The sequence below is a fragment of the Callorhinus ursinus genome, unplaced genomic scaffold, assembly GCF_003265705.2.
Source record: "Callorhinus ursinus isolate GAN/ISIS: 27379988/994484 unplaced genomic scaffold, GSC_fseal_2.0 scaffold3, whole genome shotgun sequence".
NCBI classification, from domain to species: Eukaryota; Metazoa; Chordata; class Mammalia; order Carnivora; family Otariidae; genus Callorhinus; species Callorhinus ursinus.
In genome coordinates this window covers 14327588-14347771 of record NW_027397065.1, presented here as the reverse complement: position 1 = coordinate 14347771, position 20184 = coordinate 14327588, and the positions used below count along the sequence as shown (strand labels likewise).

General features: G+C 38.0%; 1 long non-coding RNA gene across 2 annotated transcripts in view; it reads left to right on the top strand.

Annotated features, from left to right (window-relative positions):
* The first annotated feature begins 1876 nt into the window (after nt 1–1876).
* Nucleotides 1877–20184, top strand: part of LOC141371361 (uncharacterized) — an 82016-nt gene continuing 63708 nt past the window's right edge. The window contains exons 1-4 of one of the 2 annotated variants that reach the window (XR_012376261.1): nt 1877–1905; nt 2268–2313; nt 5490–5559; nt 5660–5756. This is a non-coding gene — a long non-coding RNA (uncharacterized lncRNA). Of the gene's footprint in view, nt 1906–2267; nt 2314–2741; nt 2859–5489; nt 5560–5659; nt 5757–20184 lie in introns of those variants that run through there. The other variant, XR_012376267.1, reaches the window with a different exon arrangement.

The window sequence follows — 20184 nt, the reverse complement described above, 5'->3', positions numbered from 1 at the left end:
AGGGAGAGATGCCATTGCCTGACAAGAGATAATGTCTTTGAGCAAGTTAGATAAGAACCTGAGAATAAAGTAACAAGGGATTTGTAGTATTTTAATATACTTTAACCTCAAGAATTACCTGTAATTTTGTTTTTAACATGTAATCTGTGCAGTCAATTGAGATTTATGCATAGTATTTTTCCTGTGAAAATTTTCTTAGAATTATAACAGTATACAGTCTCTGACTTGTATCTTTTAAAAGCTAGCCGCAGACAGGATTTTGCTCTCATTTTGCGAATGGTGAGCACTTGCTCAATTAAATGGTATATATTCTTTGCAATCTCTAAAAAATTATTTTATAACTTTCTTGAGAAATTGTAGTATTAAGTGTTAGAAAATAAAACCCCCAGTGTGCCTGGGTAGCTCAGTCGGTTAAGCATCTGCCTTTGGCTGGGGTCATGATCTCAGGGTTCTGGGATCAAGCCCCACGTTGGGCTCTCATTGGGCTCTCTGCTCAGCAGGGAGCCTGCTTCCCCCTCTGCCTGCCGCTCTGCTGACTTGTGTGCTCTCTCTCTCTCTCTCTCTCTGTCAAATAAATAAATAAAATCTTTAAAATATCTATATAAATAAATAAAACACCCTTATTATATTCTTTTTAAAAACAACAATATAGGGAGTAAATAACCTTGTTTTTTTAAAAAAAAACTTTTTCAAAGAAAATGATACTTTTACAATCTCGAATCTGATGAAAGAACAAAAAATTTAGTCTTTCTTGATTTATAAGAAAAGACAGAAGGAGAAGTATTTTTATGTTGTAGAGAACAAAAACCTCAGTAATACTGCTGTCCAGGGCACAAATCTCAAAATCTTTCATGCAACAATTACGTGAAGTACCCCTGAATACGCTGTGCTATGAAAATGCTGAATTAAAAATCTGTGGTACGTCCCCACTTCACTGCAGGCAAAGGCTGCTACTGCTTTTCTAATGAAGTCTCTTCCCTCAGAAAGCTTTCAGCCAAAAGTAATAGTCCCTTCTCTAACTGCAGATGTTGAGCAATAAGGCATTATCTGAGTCAGTAGAGAAGCTGTTCCCCAGATTTTAGGAGCTAAGTATTACAATAAAAACCCGTCAGTCCTGCAGTCACAGTTTCAATTCAGCCTTGACCCTTAAGCGGGAAATCCACCTGCAGTGTCTTGATTACCCTCTGGCTTCTTTCTCAGCTTTGGACTGCTTTTGCATTACCGTCTCCACTGCTATTATTTCCATTAACCAGTTAGTTTCCGGGGCAGAAGAAACCGTAACACTTACAGCTCCTTCACCCTTAATCTGTTTTCAATTGCTCTATCACACAGTCATAACCTGCATTCTGGATTGTTCATCTGTGGATTTTATTAAGCCACTTTTATTAGCAATTAATTTGATAAGCCTACTAGTATAACTAACCCATGCAGGATTTGCGGAGGGAAAAATAGAGACAAAGGAAGACCAATGCCCTAAAAGAATGGGAAATAGATGCAGGATTACACTCTTGAATTAGGAGATTGGTGACTGTACCAGAACAGAGCCACCAGTAAACAGAAAAGTTGTAATGAGACCCTGTCAGAAGTACTGCTTTGAAAAGATTACTTAAGAGATTAATTCAGAAATGAGAATATCAAAAGTAACCCGAATAAACCAGCAGCGCCCCAGGGCAAGCTGAGCAACCCAGAAAAAGCCAGAAAAGCCAAGTCCTAATTTTAAAACTTTACAGGTACTTCTCAGTGCCTCCCTCCACCCACAAAAACATGGCCCCAGTATCCAAAGAAAAGCAATGACCCTTTATGATGCGTTAATTACTCATCAAAACACAGGCTTGTCACTTTGCGCTGAATGCCTCTCAGTTTGTGAAAATCTGGGGAGTTGGCCTGAGGTTTTTTTCACCAAATGTGAGAAGTCAATGGTTTTCTGTATTTCCCTCCCAGCTTTGCTGAATTTGCACAAGTCTCTCCCCCTGTTTCTCCATCTGCACATCAGGGAAATTGCAGCAGCCACCAACCTAATTCATGGGGGTATATGAGTTTTTAAGGAGACAATATTTATATAGTGCTCTAAGCTTCTAGGGAAACTCTGCTATAAAAATACTAACTATTCTCAGGGTACCATTAGCACAGTCTATTGAATAAAATGAGGGCTTTTATTAAGAATACCTAATAAGAAAAATGGTTCTTCAGCAAAAGAGAAAAAAAGCTATTGGGTGTATTACCCTTAAAAACATTAATCTATCCTCTTTCTCAAATTTCTGTTTTAGTATGAATGACAAGAGTGGGGAGTAGGTAAGAACAGATGCAACTCAGGTAAGACTGGCTAGACCCAGGAATACATTTAAATCTGGGTGCCAACTTTAGATTTGACCTTTCAGAAGGAAAGAGACACTTGATGCTTCCTAGATTTAAAATCTAAGTTGGTAAACAAACAAACAGTTGGAGAAATACCTGATGGTAGAGCTCTTTCACTTTTGAATTAAATCATTTTCTTTAGGAGCCTTATTCCATGTTGAAAGCAAAATCTGGAGAGTGCGATAAGGAGATAAAGGGGGACAGGTAGTCCATGTGCTATAGATAGCAAACTACAAGTTGGTGGCTACAGGATTAACATTCAACTCTATACCTCATAGTTAGCCAACGTGTCAATCCCATTTATTCCATAATACAATCTTTCAAGTCCCTGTTATTATATTATCCCCTGTATTATTTTGCTAGGGCTACCATAACAAAGTATCACAGACAGGGTGGCTTAAACAATGGAAACTTACTTTCTCAACAATTCTAGAGGCTAGTAGTCATATATCAAAGTGTCAACAAAATTGATGTATTCTGAAGCCTTTTTCCTTGGTTTGCAGGTAGCTATTTTCTACTTTGGTTTTCATATGGTCTTTCCTTTGTGTGTCCCTGTGTTCTAATCTCTTCCTTTTATAAGGTCATCAATCATATTGGATTAAGGCTACCTTGATATCCTCATTTAACTTGAATTTTCTCTTGAAAGGCCCTATCTTCAAATATAGTCACACTCTGAGGTATTAGTGTTAAGACCTCAATATATAAATTTAGGGTTGGGGAGAGCACAGTTCAGCACATAACATCCCATTTTACAATGGAGAAAATGAATATAAAGAGAGTAAGTGTTTTTTTAAGGGCTTTAAACTCTTTAAATCAATTATGTGGTGGCATTGGTCTTGAGTCCTCAATTCTGACTCCTTAGTCCTAATTCTTGTGGGATGGAAGGGCTACAAAGGTCTGTGTGGGAGAGGAGCCATACTCAGAAGTCAGAAACGGTTCTGCATGTCTTTGGGAGACAAAATAACTCAGCTGAAGCCAATCATAAAAAAGTCCACTATTTTAAAGAAAAAGGTATAGTTACATATTAGTTCTTGTCATTCACAAGTATCCCTAAATAGGCCTAATTAGTCATAGGCTTATAAAAACAATTTAGGAGAAAAAAATAATAATTTTGTGGGGATGGCAGGGAGGGAAACAGATTGCTTGGAGATGGTAGGGGAAGGTTTTCATTATTCTTAATTTATCATACCACACCTAGAACTGAGAGTTACTTCTTAAAATATTTTTTTCCAACTCCATGCCAGTTGATAGTTCTATCATATTCCCATGTGTTATTAGAAGATTTTACCCCAGAAAGAAGAGTAGATATTTCCATCTGTTTCTTCCACCACCCCAAACATAAGGCTTATGAAGGTACCTGTTGGGAGGGTCTGAACATCTAGATATAGTTTACTGCCAAATGTTTCAGAAAATACAACAGAGATATCCAAAGAGTGTTCAAGGTATGGAGCCTAGGTGGCAGGTTTAACAGCATTTAGTTGGATCACATTTTCGCAAAATTTATTCTTTACTCCTTTGGCAAAATGACCCCCTCCCTTTCTCCTTTAAAAAAAATAAAATGTTCTCCTGTGAACATTTTACATTTAGCCTCTATCATTTTTATTCATTTTATCTTGGAAAATCCTTGAGAAAAGGGACATGCCCACCCTCTAGACCAGAAAGACAAAGCAGCCATCATTGGGCCAGTCTCTACTCTTGACCCAACCTCTAACCAAGTCACTGAGCCTTGCTTTTTCATCTGTAGTTTGCAAATAATAGCACTGCAGGGCCAGCTTCATGGGTATGCAATAACACAGGGACCCACTCTTAAAAGGGCCCCATGAATGGTTTAATGCTCTGCTGACATGGTCTTGAAATTCATTATTTTTAAAAAGATTTTATTTATTTATGTATTTATTTGAGAAAGAGAGGGGGAGAGAGCACAAGCAGGGGGAGGGACAGAGGGAGAGGGAGAAACAGCCTCCCCGCTGAGCAAGGTTCAATCCCAGGACACTGGGATCATGACCTGAGTCAAAAGCAGACTCTTAACCTACAGAGCCACCCAGGTGCCCCTCATTATCACTTTTTTTGAACAAATAGTCTCACATTTTCATTTTGCACTGGATCCCACAAGTTCTGTAGCCAGTTCTACATATCTGCTCTACCTCACAAACCCTGAAAAACTGCTTTGTCAACTATAGAGTTTTTTAAAATGTGTCGGCTAAGTCAAAGTTCACTTTCACAGTACAAGAATGCTTGTGTCTTACCCTCAAAAACTCTGATTTAATTGTTCTGGGGTGGAGTGTGGGTACACTTTGGGTATTAGCATTTTTTAAAGTCCCTAGATGGGTAAGAATGTGGAACAGCTAGAAGCTGGCTATAGATTGGTATAACTATTTGGAAAATGAGTGGTTGTATACACTAAACTGAACACACACATATACCATGACCCAGCAATTCCATTTTGGATATATGCCCAACAAAACATTTACAAAGGTTCACCAAAATATTTATAGCAATATCTATGGCAGCACTATTTGCAACAGCCAAAACCTGCAATCATCCTAATGTCCATCAATATCAGAAGAGGTAAATAAATGGTGGCATATCCAAATATGAAGGATTTAGCAACAATGAGAATGACTGTATTACTGCAACTTGCAGACTCTCATAAACCTAGTACTGAGCAGGAAAAAGATAAACAGACACAAAAGAACATAATACACTATTATTTATTTCATGGATATCAATTTCAAAAATAAGCGAAAATATTTTACAGTATTCAACATCAGGACAGGGGTTACTTCTATAGGGAGGTAATGACTAGGAAGAACACAGGGGCTTCTAATAGCTATGAATGTTCTGTTTCTTAATTTGGTAATGGTTATATGGGTATATTCACCTTGTGAAACTTAATTGAGCTAAACACTCATGGTTTGTACATGTTATACTTCAATAACAAGTTAATATTAAAAAATGCCTACATAATTTTAACATGCAGCCAAGATTGAGAATCCTAAGACTAGACACCTACAATGTCCCTTATGACACTGAACATTTTTGTTATACTTTTCTCAGACCTTTTAAGATTAAGTAACAATAGTAATGCCCTTCATGCTCCCTTGATACCTGTTCTTTTCCCTCTATTCTCTCAGGTTCATCTTCAACACAAAAATCTCCCTCTACACGCTGGAACTACAAGTTTTTTAATCTGGAAGTCCAAAGGTCAGTGATTCAGTCATGTGCAAACTATTTGATCATAGAAACAAGTATTTCTTCATAGCCAAGTATTCACTCACTCATTTGTTCATTCTACATTCCATAGATAATCAATGAAGAGAGGGAAGGAGGTCTTGATGCAGTTACCTGGTACCACTAGATGCACTGGGCTTACACAAGCACACCAACCTGAAGAGAGCAGAGTGAGTATGCCCTGTTTCCTCCAGCTACCCTGGAAATTGCCTTTCTCCTCAGCCCTCATAGCAACAGATAAAAGGCAGTATACTTGCTCTCTGCTGGTAAAGAACATGTTGGAGAAATCTATTCTAAAAACCAACAAAACACCTAACAGTACTCAGGGCTGAATTTATCAACAAAGACCAATAGTGCTGCTTCCATGTTCCACAGCTCTAAGCACCCAGTCTAAATGTGCAAGTCAGGAAATGGTTGCATGGCTGGCATCAGACCCTTTCAGCGCTTTGCTCCTTAGCAAACAATCCGAGAGATTTGCATGAATAAGATCATAAACACAAAGCCTCCCCTTGCTGGATGGCACTCAGAACTGCAGGGTACTCAGCTGAATTGCCTCTCATACCCTCAAGGGGACACAGTTCTATAGCCTCCCTGAGATCCAAAAACCCAGAGACAACTTGAGCAAACAGGTTCATGACCACAATGAAAGTTTTATGTATTTTACTCAGAAGAAAGGATGCTAATAAAAGCCTATCTACTGTGGCACACTGATAGCAGATTTAAGGTAATTTTCTTGTGGATTCAAAGGCATAGAAATATGAAATGAGGCTTGCAGCTGATTACATTTTACACTTTACTCTGGTAGCAGAAGTGGCATTTACACTTTAAAGAAAAAGGAATTGCCTTGAAGGCAATTGTGTTTAGAGTCTGTTTAGAGTCCAAAGCACCTCAAGAGGAAAGGAGTATCACTTTTATATACTCAAGATGCCAAGGGTGAACTAAAAGCAATAAGGGGTGTGAAAAATACTTTAAAAATATCATTTTTTAAAATCCACAAGGTTTAAGTCGGAAAACATAAGATTTCTGGGCACCTGGGTGGCTCAGTGGTTAAGCGACTGCCTTTGGCTCAGGTCACGATCCCGCAGTCCCAGAATCGAGTCTTGCATCGGGCTCCCTGCTCGGCAAGGAGTCTGCTTCTCCCTCTGACCTTCTCCTCTCTCATGCTCTCTCTCACTCTCTCTCTCTCTCTCAAATAAATAAATAAAATCTTTTTAAAAAAAGAGTATTCCAAAACATAAGATTTCTTAGAGAAATTGCCTAAAATTTATGTAAACTTTGCATAACTTCTGCTAGCCAAATTTTCAATCTAACTTTTTCAACCAATAAAATGAAATTATCTCCTAAATTTTTAAAATTTGTAATAAAAGTGCACATAGATTAAATAAAGGAAAATTCTCTTTCTCCCTTTCTCTCTCTTTCTCTCTCTATATATATTCCAAAGCAAATATGAGACTATAATATTGCTTTGTAAGTTTTTAAATTTACAATTATAAACTTAAAATTGCAGTTGACTAAATATCAATACAGATATTAATTTACAATGGAGATCAGTACTGGGGAAAGTCTACTCCATTCATTTAAAATTATTTTTTATGTCCAGATATTTTTTAAAGATTTTATTCATTTATTTATTTGAGACAGTGATGAGAGCAGGGGGAAGAGCAGAGGGACAGGGACAAGCATACTCTGTACTGAGCACTGAGCCTGATGTAGGGTTCGATCTCACATATGTCCAGATTTAATAATATTAGTGGAATCTCATCACTCTTCATTAACCTATATTCACTGAATATCTACTATATCTACTATTTATAACACCCTGTCCTTGATGTCATAGGAGATAGAAAGATGTCTAAGCAAGGCCCTTACCTTCAAAGTATTTGTAAGTTCTTTCGGTCAATATCAAAGGAATAATGTGGTTTGTGCAATGAATGCTTTAACAGTTCTGATGTAGAGTGACTCTAAACTTAGACAGCGAGGGACAGATTTCTCAACTAGACCTTAAAGAATGGTCAGCTCAGGTAACTGGAGTGTCTTCCAGAGAGAAGGAACAATATGAACAAATTCATAAAACAGTGTTCCTCAAAATGGGTCCATTAACAACATGCATCACAATTCCTTTAAAAAATGAAAGTATTAGTCATATCCCTACTTCATGTTTTGGATTGAGTAAGCCATTCTAAAGCCCAAGAATATACATTTATTTTATTTTAATTCTGGTATGGTTAACATACAGTTATATATTGTTATATTTTCAGGTGTATGATATATTGATTCAACAATTCCACACATCACCCAGTGCTCATCACAAGTGCCCTCCTTAATCCCCATCACCTATTTCACCCATTTCCTCCCTCACCTCTCCTAAAAACAACATGTCAAGCAACCATTAGCATCAAGAATAGAATGCAAATAATAGATTCAAATTAAAGACTAATACAGAGAAAAGTAGATGAGGTCTCAGCAAGTAGCTACAGATGGTTGACTGGAAAAAGAGTATGGACTTCTTTTGTAAAAAAGGGAAACAAATCCTTTGAGCAGAGGAATAAGGAGATCAAAGTTGTGTTCACTGATTGGGCAGTGGTGTGAAGGACAGAGTGGCGTGGGCAGAGGAAAAATGAGATTGTTACTCCAGTTGCCCAGATGTGAGGGAATATGTCCAGATGGGGACAGAAGGTGAGGTAACAGAGGATATTGAGAAAATTAAAAACAGACTGATATTCACAACATGAAATAGAAAAGCCTCATGTCACTCTATCACCATGTTCAGAGCAAGACATTGGCTAAGCTGTAGCTGTTTCCCCTCATTTGACTAGTATTACCTTTCTTTAAGAGTTGCTATTTCTTTAACAGTGTGAATTCCACCACCATTAATTCCCCCTTTCAGATAAAAATTATTAAGAATCGCAATATCCCAATCACTAAATTTCCTTGTTTTTTTTTAATTGAGACATTGACATATAACACTATATAAGTTTAAGGTACGCAGCTTATTAGTTTAATACATATATGTATTACAGTATGATTACCATTATGGGAATAGATAACACCTCTATTATGTTTCATAATTATGTCTTATTTGTGATGACAATTAGATCTAGTCTCTTAGCAAATTGAAGCCTTATAAAATGGTATTGTTGAGTAATTCACTATGCTATGCATTAGATCTCCAGGTCTTATTCACCTTCTAGTTGCAACTTTATACTCTTAAACAACACCTCCATACACTCTTCCACCCCCCAGCTCCTGGCAACCATCCTTCTACTCTGTTTCCATGAGTTCAGCTATTTTTAGATTCCACAAAGAAGTGAAATGCTACATTATTTGTCTCTCTATGTCTGACTTATCTTACTTAATGTAATGCACTCTTCTTGATGGCATTCCATTGAGATCAAGACTGTACTTCCCTAAATCCCCCCTTGGGAGTCATCAAAAACAAGCCCAAACCCAATAAAAAGCCAATCCAACACCCCTCACTGAAATGTTTCTCAAGTTTTTCTAGAGTCTCCCTTGCTATAGCAAGCTAAATAAACCTGACTTTGACCACAGGTATATTCCACAGTGGACTTCAATACATAGGATATCAAGAAAGACAAATCAACACTAAATGGTTAATTGAAGAAGATAAAAAATAACTTTAATGTATGAAGCCTGAGTAAATATAACAATACTGTGAAAGAAAAAGATATCAGAAGTATGAGTTAATTTTAGACTTGATAAACTTGAAGGGAGAGCATCACCTTCCACAGAAAATTTTAAGCAGACAACACCTTTATGGGCTACCAGCAGCGGAGGAGACATCAAGGTGAGGTAGAGATAAAGCACCGTTGCACAAAGAGGTGCTTTATCTCCACCTTTAACCTGACAAAATACCCCCCTCCTTTTCTAGCCCTGTACCACTTTCAAAGATTCTTATTAAGGCATCCTCAGTGGTTTCTGACTCAGCACATTTTTGCACAGCATCAATGGGGAGATCAACAAGTCATTATCTAGGTTATGTTATTTGGCTTTAAAAAGGAAGGAACTCCTACCATTTATGACAACACAGATGAACCTGGAGAATACTCTGGTAAGTGAAATAAGCCAGACACAGATAAATACTGCATGATCTCATTTATGTGTAGAACCTTAAAAAAAAAATAGAGCTCATAGTAGTGAGAATGGTGGTTACGAAGGGCTAGTGGTGGGGTAATTGAAAGATTTTGGTGACAAGATACGACATTTCAGTTATAAGATAAGTTCTGAAGATCTAATATACAGATAGTGACTATGGTAAATAATAAGGTATTGTGTATTTGAAATTTTCTAAAAGTAGATCTCAAGTGTTCTTAATACACACAAAAATATTATATGAGGTGACAGATATGTTAATTTGCTTAATCGTGGTTAACATTTCACAATATATACACATTTCAAAATATCACATTGTAGATCTTAAATATATATGTTTGTCAGTTACAGTTCAATACAGTTGTGGGGAAAGAAAGTCAATGAAACCAATGACCTAGTCTGTCTATTCTGTTGTATTCTCAGCACTAGGTCTTGCACATTATATAAGCACTCAATACATATGTGTTCAATAAGTAAAGAGGAAAAATAGAATCCAAGGGTGCTCATCCACAGTATGCTAAGAATTTGGTCTCCTTCTCCTCTCTGCTCAACTGTGGGAGTAATGGACAGAGTTCTCGGTGACAGGAATGAATACATACAGATGATTTCAAGAATTTTAGAATTGAATGCAACAGAAGCCTAGAAGACATAAGGTACACAGGATCTAAGGGAATATCAAAATTCAAAATATGCAGCTTAGACCAACAGATGTGGGTTCAAATCCCAGTTTTACCACTTCATATCCCAGGAAACACACTTAAATTCTCTGAGCCTCCATTTTTCAACAGTGAAGTGGTTAAAACAACACCTACCTCATAGAATTGTGGTGAGAATTACATAAGCCCATTTATGAAAAGCCCTTGGCACAGTGCATAAGACATGGTTGGTGATTAATAAATGATGGTAAAATGGGGCACATGGGTGGTTCAGTCCATTAGAGTCCAACTCTTGATTTTGGCTCAGGTCATGATCTCATGGTTGTGAGATAGAGCTCTGCATAGGGCTTCACGCTGAGCATGAAACCTGCTTAGGATTCTTTCTCTTTCTGCCCGCCCCAGCCCCCCACGGCTCAGGCATGCATGCACATGCTCTCTGGTTCTCTAAAATAAATGAGTAAATAAATAAATGTAAAAAAAAAAAAAACCCACAGCAACAATGAGATACCACCTTATACCTATCAGGATGGCTTCTATTGATAATAATGAGTGTTGGCAAAGATGTGGAGAAACTGGAACCCTCATGCATTGCTAGTGGGAATGTAAAATGTTGAAGCCACTAATGAAAACATTATGAAGGTATGAAAATTAAAAATATAATTGCCACATGATCCAGCAATTCCACATTTAGTGTATACACAAAAGAATTGAAAGCAGAGTCTCAAAGAGATACATGAATACCTCTGTTCATAGAAGTATTATTTACAATATCCAAAAGGTAGAAGCAACTGAAATATCAGTGGATGAATAGATAAAGAAAAGGTGGCATATATAAGCAATAAAATACTATTTAGCTTTAAAAAGGAAGGAAGTCCTGGTGGATGCATCTTGATGACATTATGCTAAGTAAAATAAACCAATCACAAAAAGACACATAGTATATAATTCCATTTAAATGAGCTACGTAGCATAGTGAAATTCTTAGAGACAGAAAGTAGAATGGTGATTTCCAGGGACTAGAAGGAGGGAAAATGAAGAACAAGTTGTTTAATGGATATATAGTTTTAGTTTAGCAAGATGAAAAGAGTTCTGGAGATTGGTTGCACAACAATGTCAATGTATTTAACACTACTGAACTGTATATTTAAAAATGGTTAAGACGATCAGTTTTATATTATGTACATTTTACCACAATTAAAAAAAAACAGCAATAACACATGACAAGGGAGAAAAATGAGTTGTGTCCTCCAGACATCACCCTCACTCAGAGATGGGCCAGTGTCCATAACTGCCCAACATTCAGTCTCTTCAGAGCAGTGACCTGCTGCTATGGTTTGTAGACTCTATGAAGAGTGTGACCAGGTAACAAGCGAGGCAATTAGGAACTTTAGGAAAAGCTATTGTCCTCAGAATCATTTCCCAGAGAAAATGAACACCTGGCTTAGGAGTCCAAAACAGGAAGAACAGGGAGCTGAGGATTTTAAAGTAGTTAGAAAGATGGGCAGGTGTCATGGAAAGAATATGATGCAAGAAAATGTAAACTTCAGGAGACAGTTTGAAGGTAGAGAGTTTCAAACTAAAGTAAATGATGAGGGAAGTAAGCCACACTTTTACAGGTCATTCAAGAGGCCAGAAGGTAAGATACACCTGAGAGGGAATAACAGCTAGGTTCTGTATTCTGACCTGAGCCATCAGGCTCCATTCTTCCTGGTTGCTATGGAAAATTACCTACCTGCTAGTTTCTCAGGCATACTGACACATGGGGTGGGGGGAGGGAGGTGAATCAAGTTTGGTGACTAGATGGCCAATGCTGGACTTGGAGAGAATATTTTCAGTATGTTGGCAGGATTCAAAGTTACATTCATTAAAGAGATCAAACAGAGTGAAATGAAAAATAGAGGGAAAAGCTAGTGATAATTCTTTTAAGAAAGTTGTTTTGAAAGAAAAGAGAAACAAGGTATTAGTCTTAGAGGTCAGCAGGGACAATCACGAAAGATAGCTATGTTTTCTTTCCCTCTGTGGTAGGAAACCTAAGCCACAGAACCTGTGAATATGTTACCTTATATGGCAAAAGAGACTCTGCTGGTGTGAAAAAGGTCAAGGAGCTTGAGATGGGAAGATTACCTGGGTAGACCCCATCTAATCACATGAATCCTTGTAAGTGGAGAACTTTTCCAGACTGGCTCAGAGATGCTATCTTGCTGGCTTTGAGGATAGAGGAATGGGGCCATGAACCAAGAAAGGCAGGTAATCACTAGACTGAAAAGACAAGGAAACAGAATCTACGCTAAGGGCTCCAGAAGGAATCAATCCTGTTAACACAATGATTTTAGCCAAGTGAGGCCTGTGTTGAACATTTGACCTCCAAAATTAAGATAATAAATTTGAATTGTTTTAAGCCAGTACATTTATGGTAAATTGTTACCACAGAAATAAGAAATAAGACACTTCTTCACAAGTAAGCTTTATCAAAATTGCAATAATAAAATTGTAGCAGGGTATAAAATCATGTGACATGGTAAGGTATTAACTAAAGCATTATATCACGGTTAATAAATACACCCAAAATATATCCAAGGGCTAGACATCTACCAGTTATTCTAGTCCTGAAAATACATACTTACTATTCTTAGGTATCTTGAGAATGGAAATTTATTCATCTTAAATAACTAAAAGTAACACACAAAAGAAAAAAAACATCTTTGAACTAAGGAAACTTTGCTTCTGAATCAGGGTGCATCTGTCATTTACTAAAATTTAACTACTGAGTGCCTTCCCTGTGTCCTGCTCTATAGAAGGCTGTGGTGACAGAAGACAAGATGCTCTCTAAGAGCTTGCATGCTTATATTCTAGTGGTGTACTATAACAATAAAGAAATAAGCACATAAAAATATGTCACATAATGCTAAGTGGCTAGAAGAAATATGAAATGGAATTCAGGAACATAGGGTGACTAAAGGGGACACTAATACAAAAAGGGTGGCCAGAAAAGTCTGAACATGTGACCTCAAAGATGCTACCTGAATAAAGTAAAAGAAGTATATGCATATTTAGGGACATGTGTTCCAGGTAGAACAGTAAGTGCAAAGGTCCTAGGATGAGTATACACTTGACAAGCTAAAAGAATAGTATGAAGTCCCACGTACATATCACAAAGAGAACAGGAAAAGCTGTAGGAAATGAGCTCAGAAATAAATGAATGGGGAGGTAGACAACATAGGAATGATAGGTCATTTTTAAGACTTTAGCTTTTACCCTGAGAGGTGAAGTCATTAGAAATAAGATTTTGAACAAAACCATGACATGATTCAAGCTAAGTATTAAAAGAATCACTCTGAGTGCTACAGTGAAACTAAATGGGAAGCGGGGGCGAACATAAAAGAATCCAGTTAGAATGGAGGTATTGGTGACTTGGACTACAGTGTCATCTTAGAGGAAGTGGTTGTGTTCTGAAGCTGACAGGGTTTGCTGTTTGGTTGTGGATTATGAAGGATATTAAGCAGTTAACCGTGACTTCAAGATGTGGGACTTAAAATCCTGGAAAACAAAATTGCCAATCTGCAGATATCCTTACAAGATAGGTTATGGTCCACTACCACTTGGCTCTAGGGAAACATTCCAAATCATCTTGCCAAATTCTAGCCACACTTTCCTGCTGCCCTCCCTAATGGCTTTGCCTTTGTGGTCCACTCCAGACATTCCATTATCTGTGCCCCACAGACTCCAAGGATGAGATCAAGCCCTCTTGGTATTGCCTTCATTCAGCATGAAGGTTGGAAAAGGAGAAGAAACATATTTTTCTCTACTCCTTGCAAAGCCCCTTCAAAGTATTTTCTACTAATTAATCAAAAATAAATTTCTGGCTGCTCTTGATGGTGATAAGCCTGTGAAAAACTCAGATCCTAAAGATGTATAGTGTATATCTAGTTCCTTTGTTAAAAACATGGTGACACTTTTCCACAACATTCTCAGCACTGAAGCTTTAACCAAAATTTGGAGGTAATAAGTAAAGTCCCCTCCTGGATCATGCTAAATATATATGATATCATATAAACAATAAAATAACAACTAAAATTTAAATTTTTAATTTATTAATTTAAGTAAGTCAAATTCAAAAAGTGACTTATCCCCTAATGTAAAAATAGGAAAAATAAAAATAGACCATTTACAAAAAAAACCCAGTATATAAATATGCAATAACTACATGAAAAAATCATGTTAATATGAAAAGAATGCAAGGAGACAATGTCCACATATTAAATTGGATATGATCAAAAGAATCTCCACATTACTTTCATATACAACTTTAGATTAGAATAAATTCTATTAATTAGCATGAACTCACAGATTCTAAAAATGTATTTTTTTTAAAAAATTAGGAATGACGAAAAGATGGTGGAGGAGTAGGGGCACACTATTTCAACCGGTACCCAGAATTGAGCTGGATATCTACCAGACCACTCTGAACACCCATGAAATCAGCCTGAGATGTAAGAAGATATATCTGGATCTCTACAAACAGAATATCGCGGGTGGTTGGTTTGGAGGTATGAAGCGGGGAGCCATGATTCTGCAGGCACATATCTGAAGATAAACAGAAGGGGGAGGGAGCCATGGGGATCCTACACCACTGGTGAGCAAAAGCCTCTCTTGCTGGGGACAGGACACAGACTCAAAGACCAGGAGCAGCAGGGAAAGGACATTAGGGCAGCCCCCCACCCCAACTGAAACCTGGAGCAGTGGGGCCCCATGTGCAAACTGGGGCTGACTGGTGGTGTTAGAAGCACTAAGGGCAGAGATGTACCTCCATGCCCCAACCTGGAGGCAAGGACTGGGAGCCCTGCTGAGGGGCGTACAATCCAGGACACTACAGTTTATAGCAGCACAGAGCACTCACTGAAGAACAGACTGCAATCTCTGTTCTTAGGCAGAGGGTTGGAAACTATCTCTTCGGCTCTGACTCTTGCAAGAGACCCGGAAAGCGGCCAGGGAAAGCCGCCAGAGAACAAAAGCCCCCCAAAACCGGTTCTCACTGAGCCCATCCCCCCCATAGGGGGCAGGGCAACTCTGCCCAAACAGGGTTGCCTGAGTAACAGCACAGCAGAACCCTCCCCCAGAAGACAGTCTGGGAGAACAAGAGGCTGACAACCCTAAAGTCCGTATAAAATAGTTGCATCTTGCTTGGATTGTGGTCAATAATTTGGACTCTGTACATTCCCTCAACCACCCCTCAACAGAATGACTAGGAGGAGGAACTCCCAAAATAGGGAAGACTCAGAGACTGTGACTTCTGCCACAGATTTACAAATGGATACAGATAGAACCAAGATGTCAGAAATGGAATTCAGGGTAGCAGTTCTGAAGACAATAGCTAGAATGGGGAAACTGATTAATGGCAACATAGTCTGTAAGGGCAGAAATGAAAGCTGAACTGGCAGAACTTAAAAATACTATCAAAGAGATCAAATCTAATCTAGATGATCTAACAACTAGGGTAAGCGAGGCAGAAGAATGAATTAGTGATCTAGAAGACCAATTGATAGAAAATAAGGGAAAAGAGGAGGCTGGGGAAAAACAACTCAGAATCCATGAAAACAGAATCAGAGAAATAAGTGACACCATGAAACGTCCCAATATCAGAATTATTGGGATCCCTGAGGGGGTGGAGAGAGAGAGAGGACTAGAAGATATATTTGAGCAAATCATGCTAAGAACTTCCCGAATCTGGGAATGAAACAAACATTCGTGTCCTAGAGGCAGAGAGGATCCCTCCCAAGATCAAGGAAAACAGGCCAATGTTCTGGCATATAATAGTAAAACTCACAAATCTTAGAACCAAGGAAACCATCTTTAGGGCAGTTAGGGGGAAGAGATTCCTTACGTACAGAGGGAGGAATATCAGAATAATATCAGACCTATCCCCAGAGACCTGGCAAGCCAGAAAGGCCTGGCAAGACATATTCAGGTACTAAATGAGAAGAACATGCAATCAAGAATACTTTATCCAGCAAGACTGTCATTTAGAATGGATGGAGAGATGCAGAGCTTCCAAGATTGATGGAAGCTGAAAGAATGTGTGACCACTAAACTGGCCCTGCAAGAAATATTAGGGGGGTTCTATAAAAGGAGAAAGACCCCAAGAGTGATATACAACAGAAATTTACAATCTATAGAAACAAGGTCTTCACAGGCAACAAGATGACATAAATTTATATCTTTCAATAATCACTCTCAATGTAAATGGCCTAAATGCTCCCATAAAATGGCACAGAGTTGCAGATTGGATAAAAAGACAGGACCCATCCATATGCTGTCTACAAGAGACTTATTTTGAACCTAAAGATACATCCAGACTGAAAGTGAAGGGATGGAGATCCATCTTCCATGCCAACAGACCTCAAAAGAAAGCTGGGGTAGAATTCTTATATCAGACAAAATAGATTTTCAGCTAAAGACTGTAGTTAGAGACACAGAGGACACTATATCATTCTTAAAGGGTCTGTCCAACAAGAAGATCTAACAATTGTAAATATCTACACCCCTAACATGGGAGGAGCGATCTACATAAGCCAACTGTTAACCAAAATAAAGAGTCATATTGATAACAATACGTTAATTGTAGGAGACCTCAATACTCCACTCTCAGCAATAGACAGATCATCTAAGCGGAAAATCAACAAAGAAACAAGAGCTTTGAATGACACACTGAACCAGGTGGACCTCATATATACAGAACATTCCACCCTAAAATAACAGGATACTCATTCTTCTCGAGTGCACGTGGAACTTTTTCCAGAATAGACCACATACTGGGTCACAAATTAGGTCTCAACCAATACCAAAAGACTGAGATTATTCCCTGCATATTCTCAGACCATAATGCTTTAAAACTGGAACTCAATCACAAGAAAAAATTTGGAGGAAATTCAAACACTTGGAAGTTAAAGACCACTCTGCTCAAGAATGTTTGGGTCAACCAAGAAATCAAAGAAGAACTTAAACAATTCATGGAAACCAATGAGAATGAAAACACATCGGTCCAAAACCTATGGGATACCGCAAAGGCGGTTCTAAGGGGGAAATACATAGCCATCCAAGCCTCACTCAAAAAAATAGAAAAATCCTGAATTCACCAACTAACTTTACACCTTAAAGAACTAGAGAGAAAGCAACAAACGACGCCTAAGCCACATATTAGAAGAGAAATAATTAAGATTAGAGCAGAGATCAAGGAATTAGAAACCAGAAACACAGTAGATCAGATCAACAAAACTAGAAGCTGGTTCTTTGAAAGAATTAATAAGATCAATAAACCACTGGCCAGACTTATCCAAAAGAAAAGAGAAAGGACCCACATTAATAAAATTATAAATGAGGGACACCTGGGTGGCTCAGTGCATCAAGTGTCTTCCTTCGGGTCAGGTCACGATCCCAGGTTCCTGGGATCGAGTCCTGCATCAGGCTCCTTGCTTGGCGGGGAGTCTGCTTCTCTCTGTCTGCCACTAAACCCACTTGTGCATGCTCTCTCTCTCTGACAAATAAATAAATATTTAAAAAAGAGCTCCAGTCTTTAAAAAAAGTAAAAATAAAAAAATAAAATTATGAATGAAAGGGGAGAGATCACGACTAACACCAAGAAAATAGAAACAATTATTAGAAATTATTATCAACAAGTATACGCCAATAAATTAAGCACCCTGGAAGAAATGGAGGCCTTCCTGGAAACTTATAAATTGCCAAGACTGAAACAGGACGAAATTGACAATTTGAATAGGCCAATAACCAGTAACAAGATTGAAGCAGTGATCAAAAACCTCCCAAAAACCAAGAGTTCAGGGCCTGATGGATTTCCTGGGCAATTCTACCAAACATTCAAAGAAGAAATAATACCTATTCTCCTGAAGCTGTTTCAGAAAATAGAAACAGAAGGAAAGCTCCCAGACTCATTCTATGAGGCCAGCATTACCTTAATGCCCAAACCAGGCAAAGACCCCATCAAAAAGGAGAATTTCAGACCAATATCCCTGAAGAATATGGATTCCAAAATCCTCAACAAAATCCTAGCTAATAGGATCGAACAATACATTAAAAGGACCATCCACCATGACCAAGTGGGATTTATCCCAGGGATGTAAGGGTGGTTCAACATTTGCAAATCAATCAATGTGATAGAACACATTAATAAGAGGAGAAGAACCATATGGTCCTCTCAATTGACGCAGAAAAAGCATTTGACAGAATACAGCATCCTTTCTTGATTAAAACTCTTCAGAGTATAGGGATAGAGGGAACATTCCTCAAGTTCATAATATCCATGTATGAAAAGCCCATAATGAATATCATCCTCAATGGGGAAAAGATGAGAGTCTTTCCCTTAAGATCAGGAACACATCAAGGAAGCCCATTCTTGCCACTATTGTTCAACATAATACTAGAAGTCCTGGCAAAAGCAATCAGACAACAAAAAGAAATAAAAGGTATTCAAATTGGCAAAGAAGAAGTCAAACTCTTTCTCTTCGCAGATGACAGGGTACTTTATGTGGAAAACCCAAAAGACTCCACCCCCAAACTACTAGAACTCATACAGCAATTCAGTAATACGGCAGGATATAAAATCAATGCACAGAAATCAGCTGCTTTCTTATACACTAACAATGCAACTGTACAAAGAGAAATTAGAGAATCAATTCCATTTACAATAGATTCCATTTACAAAACCATAAGATACCTCGGAATAAACCTAACCAAAGAGGTAAAGGATCTATACTCTAGGAACTACAGAACACTCATGAAAGAAACTGAAGAAGACACAAAAAGATGGAAAAATATCCCATGCTCATGGATCAGAAGAATAAACATTGTTAAAATGTCTATGCTACCCAGAGCAATCTATACCTTCAACGCCCATCCCAGTCAAAATTTCAATGACATTTTTCAAAGTGCTGGAACAAACAATCCTAAAATTTGTATGGAATCAGAAAAGACCCCGAATCACCAAGGAAATGTTGAAAAAGAAAAACAAAGCTGGGGGCATCATGTTGCCTGATTTCAAGCTATATTACAAAGAACTGATCACCAAGACAGCATGGTACTGGCACAAAAACAGACATATAGACCAATGGAACAGAATAGAGAGCCCAGATAGGGACCCTCAACTCTATGATCAACTAATCTTCAACAAAGCAGGAATAAATATGCAATGGAAATAAGAGTCTCTTCAATAAATGGTGCTGATAAAATTGGACAGCCACGTGCAGAAGAATGAAACTTGACCATTCTCTAACACCATACACAAAGATAAAGTCAAAATGGATGAAAGACCTCAATGTGAGACAGGAATCCATCAAAATCCTAAAGGAGAACGTAGGCAATAACCTCTTTGACATCAGCCACAGCAACTTCTTTCAAGATACATCTCCAAAAGCTAGTGAAACAAAACCAAAAATAAACTTTTGGGACTTCATCAAGATAAAAAGCTTATGCACAGCAAAGGAAACAGTCAATGAAACAAAGAGGCAACCCACAGAAAGGGAGAAGATATTTGCAAATGACACTACAGATAAAGGGCTGGTATCCAAGATCTATAAAGAACTTCTCAAACTCAACACCCAAAAAACAAATAAATCAAAAAATGGGCAGAAGACATGAACAGACACTTCTCCAAAGAAGACATACAAATGGCTAACAGACACATGAAAAAATGTTCATCATCATTAGCCATCAGGGAAATTCAAATCAAAACCACATTGAGATACCACCTTACACCAGTTAGAATGGCAAAAATGGACAGGGCAATAAACCACAAATGTTGGAGAGGCTGTGGAAAAAGGGG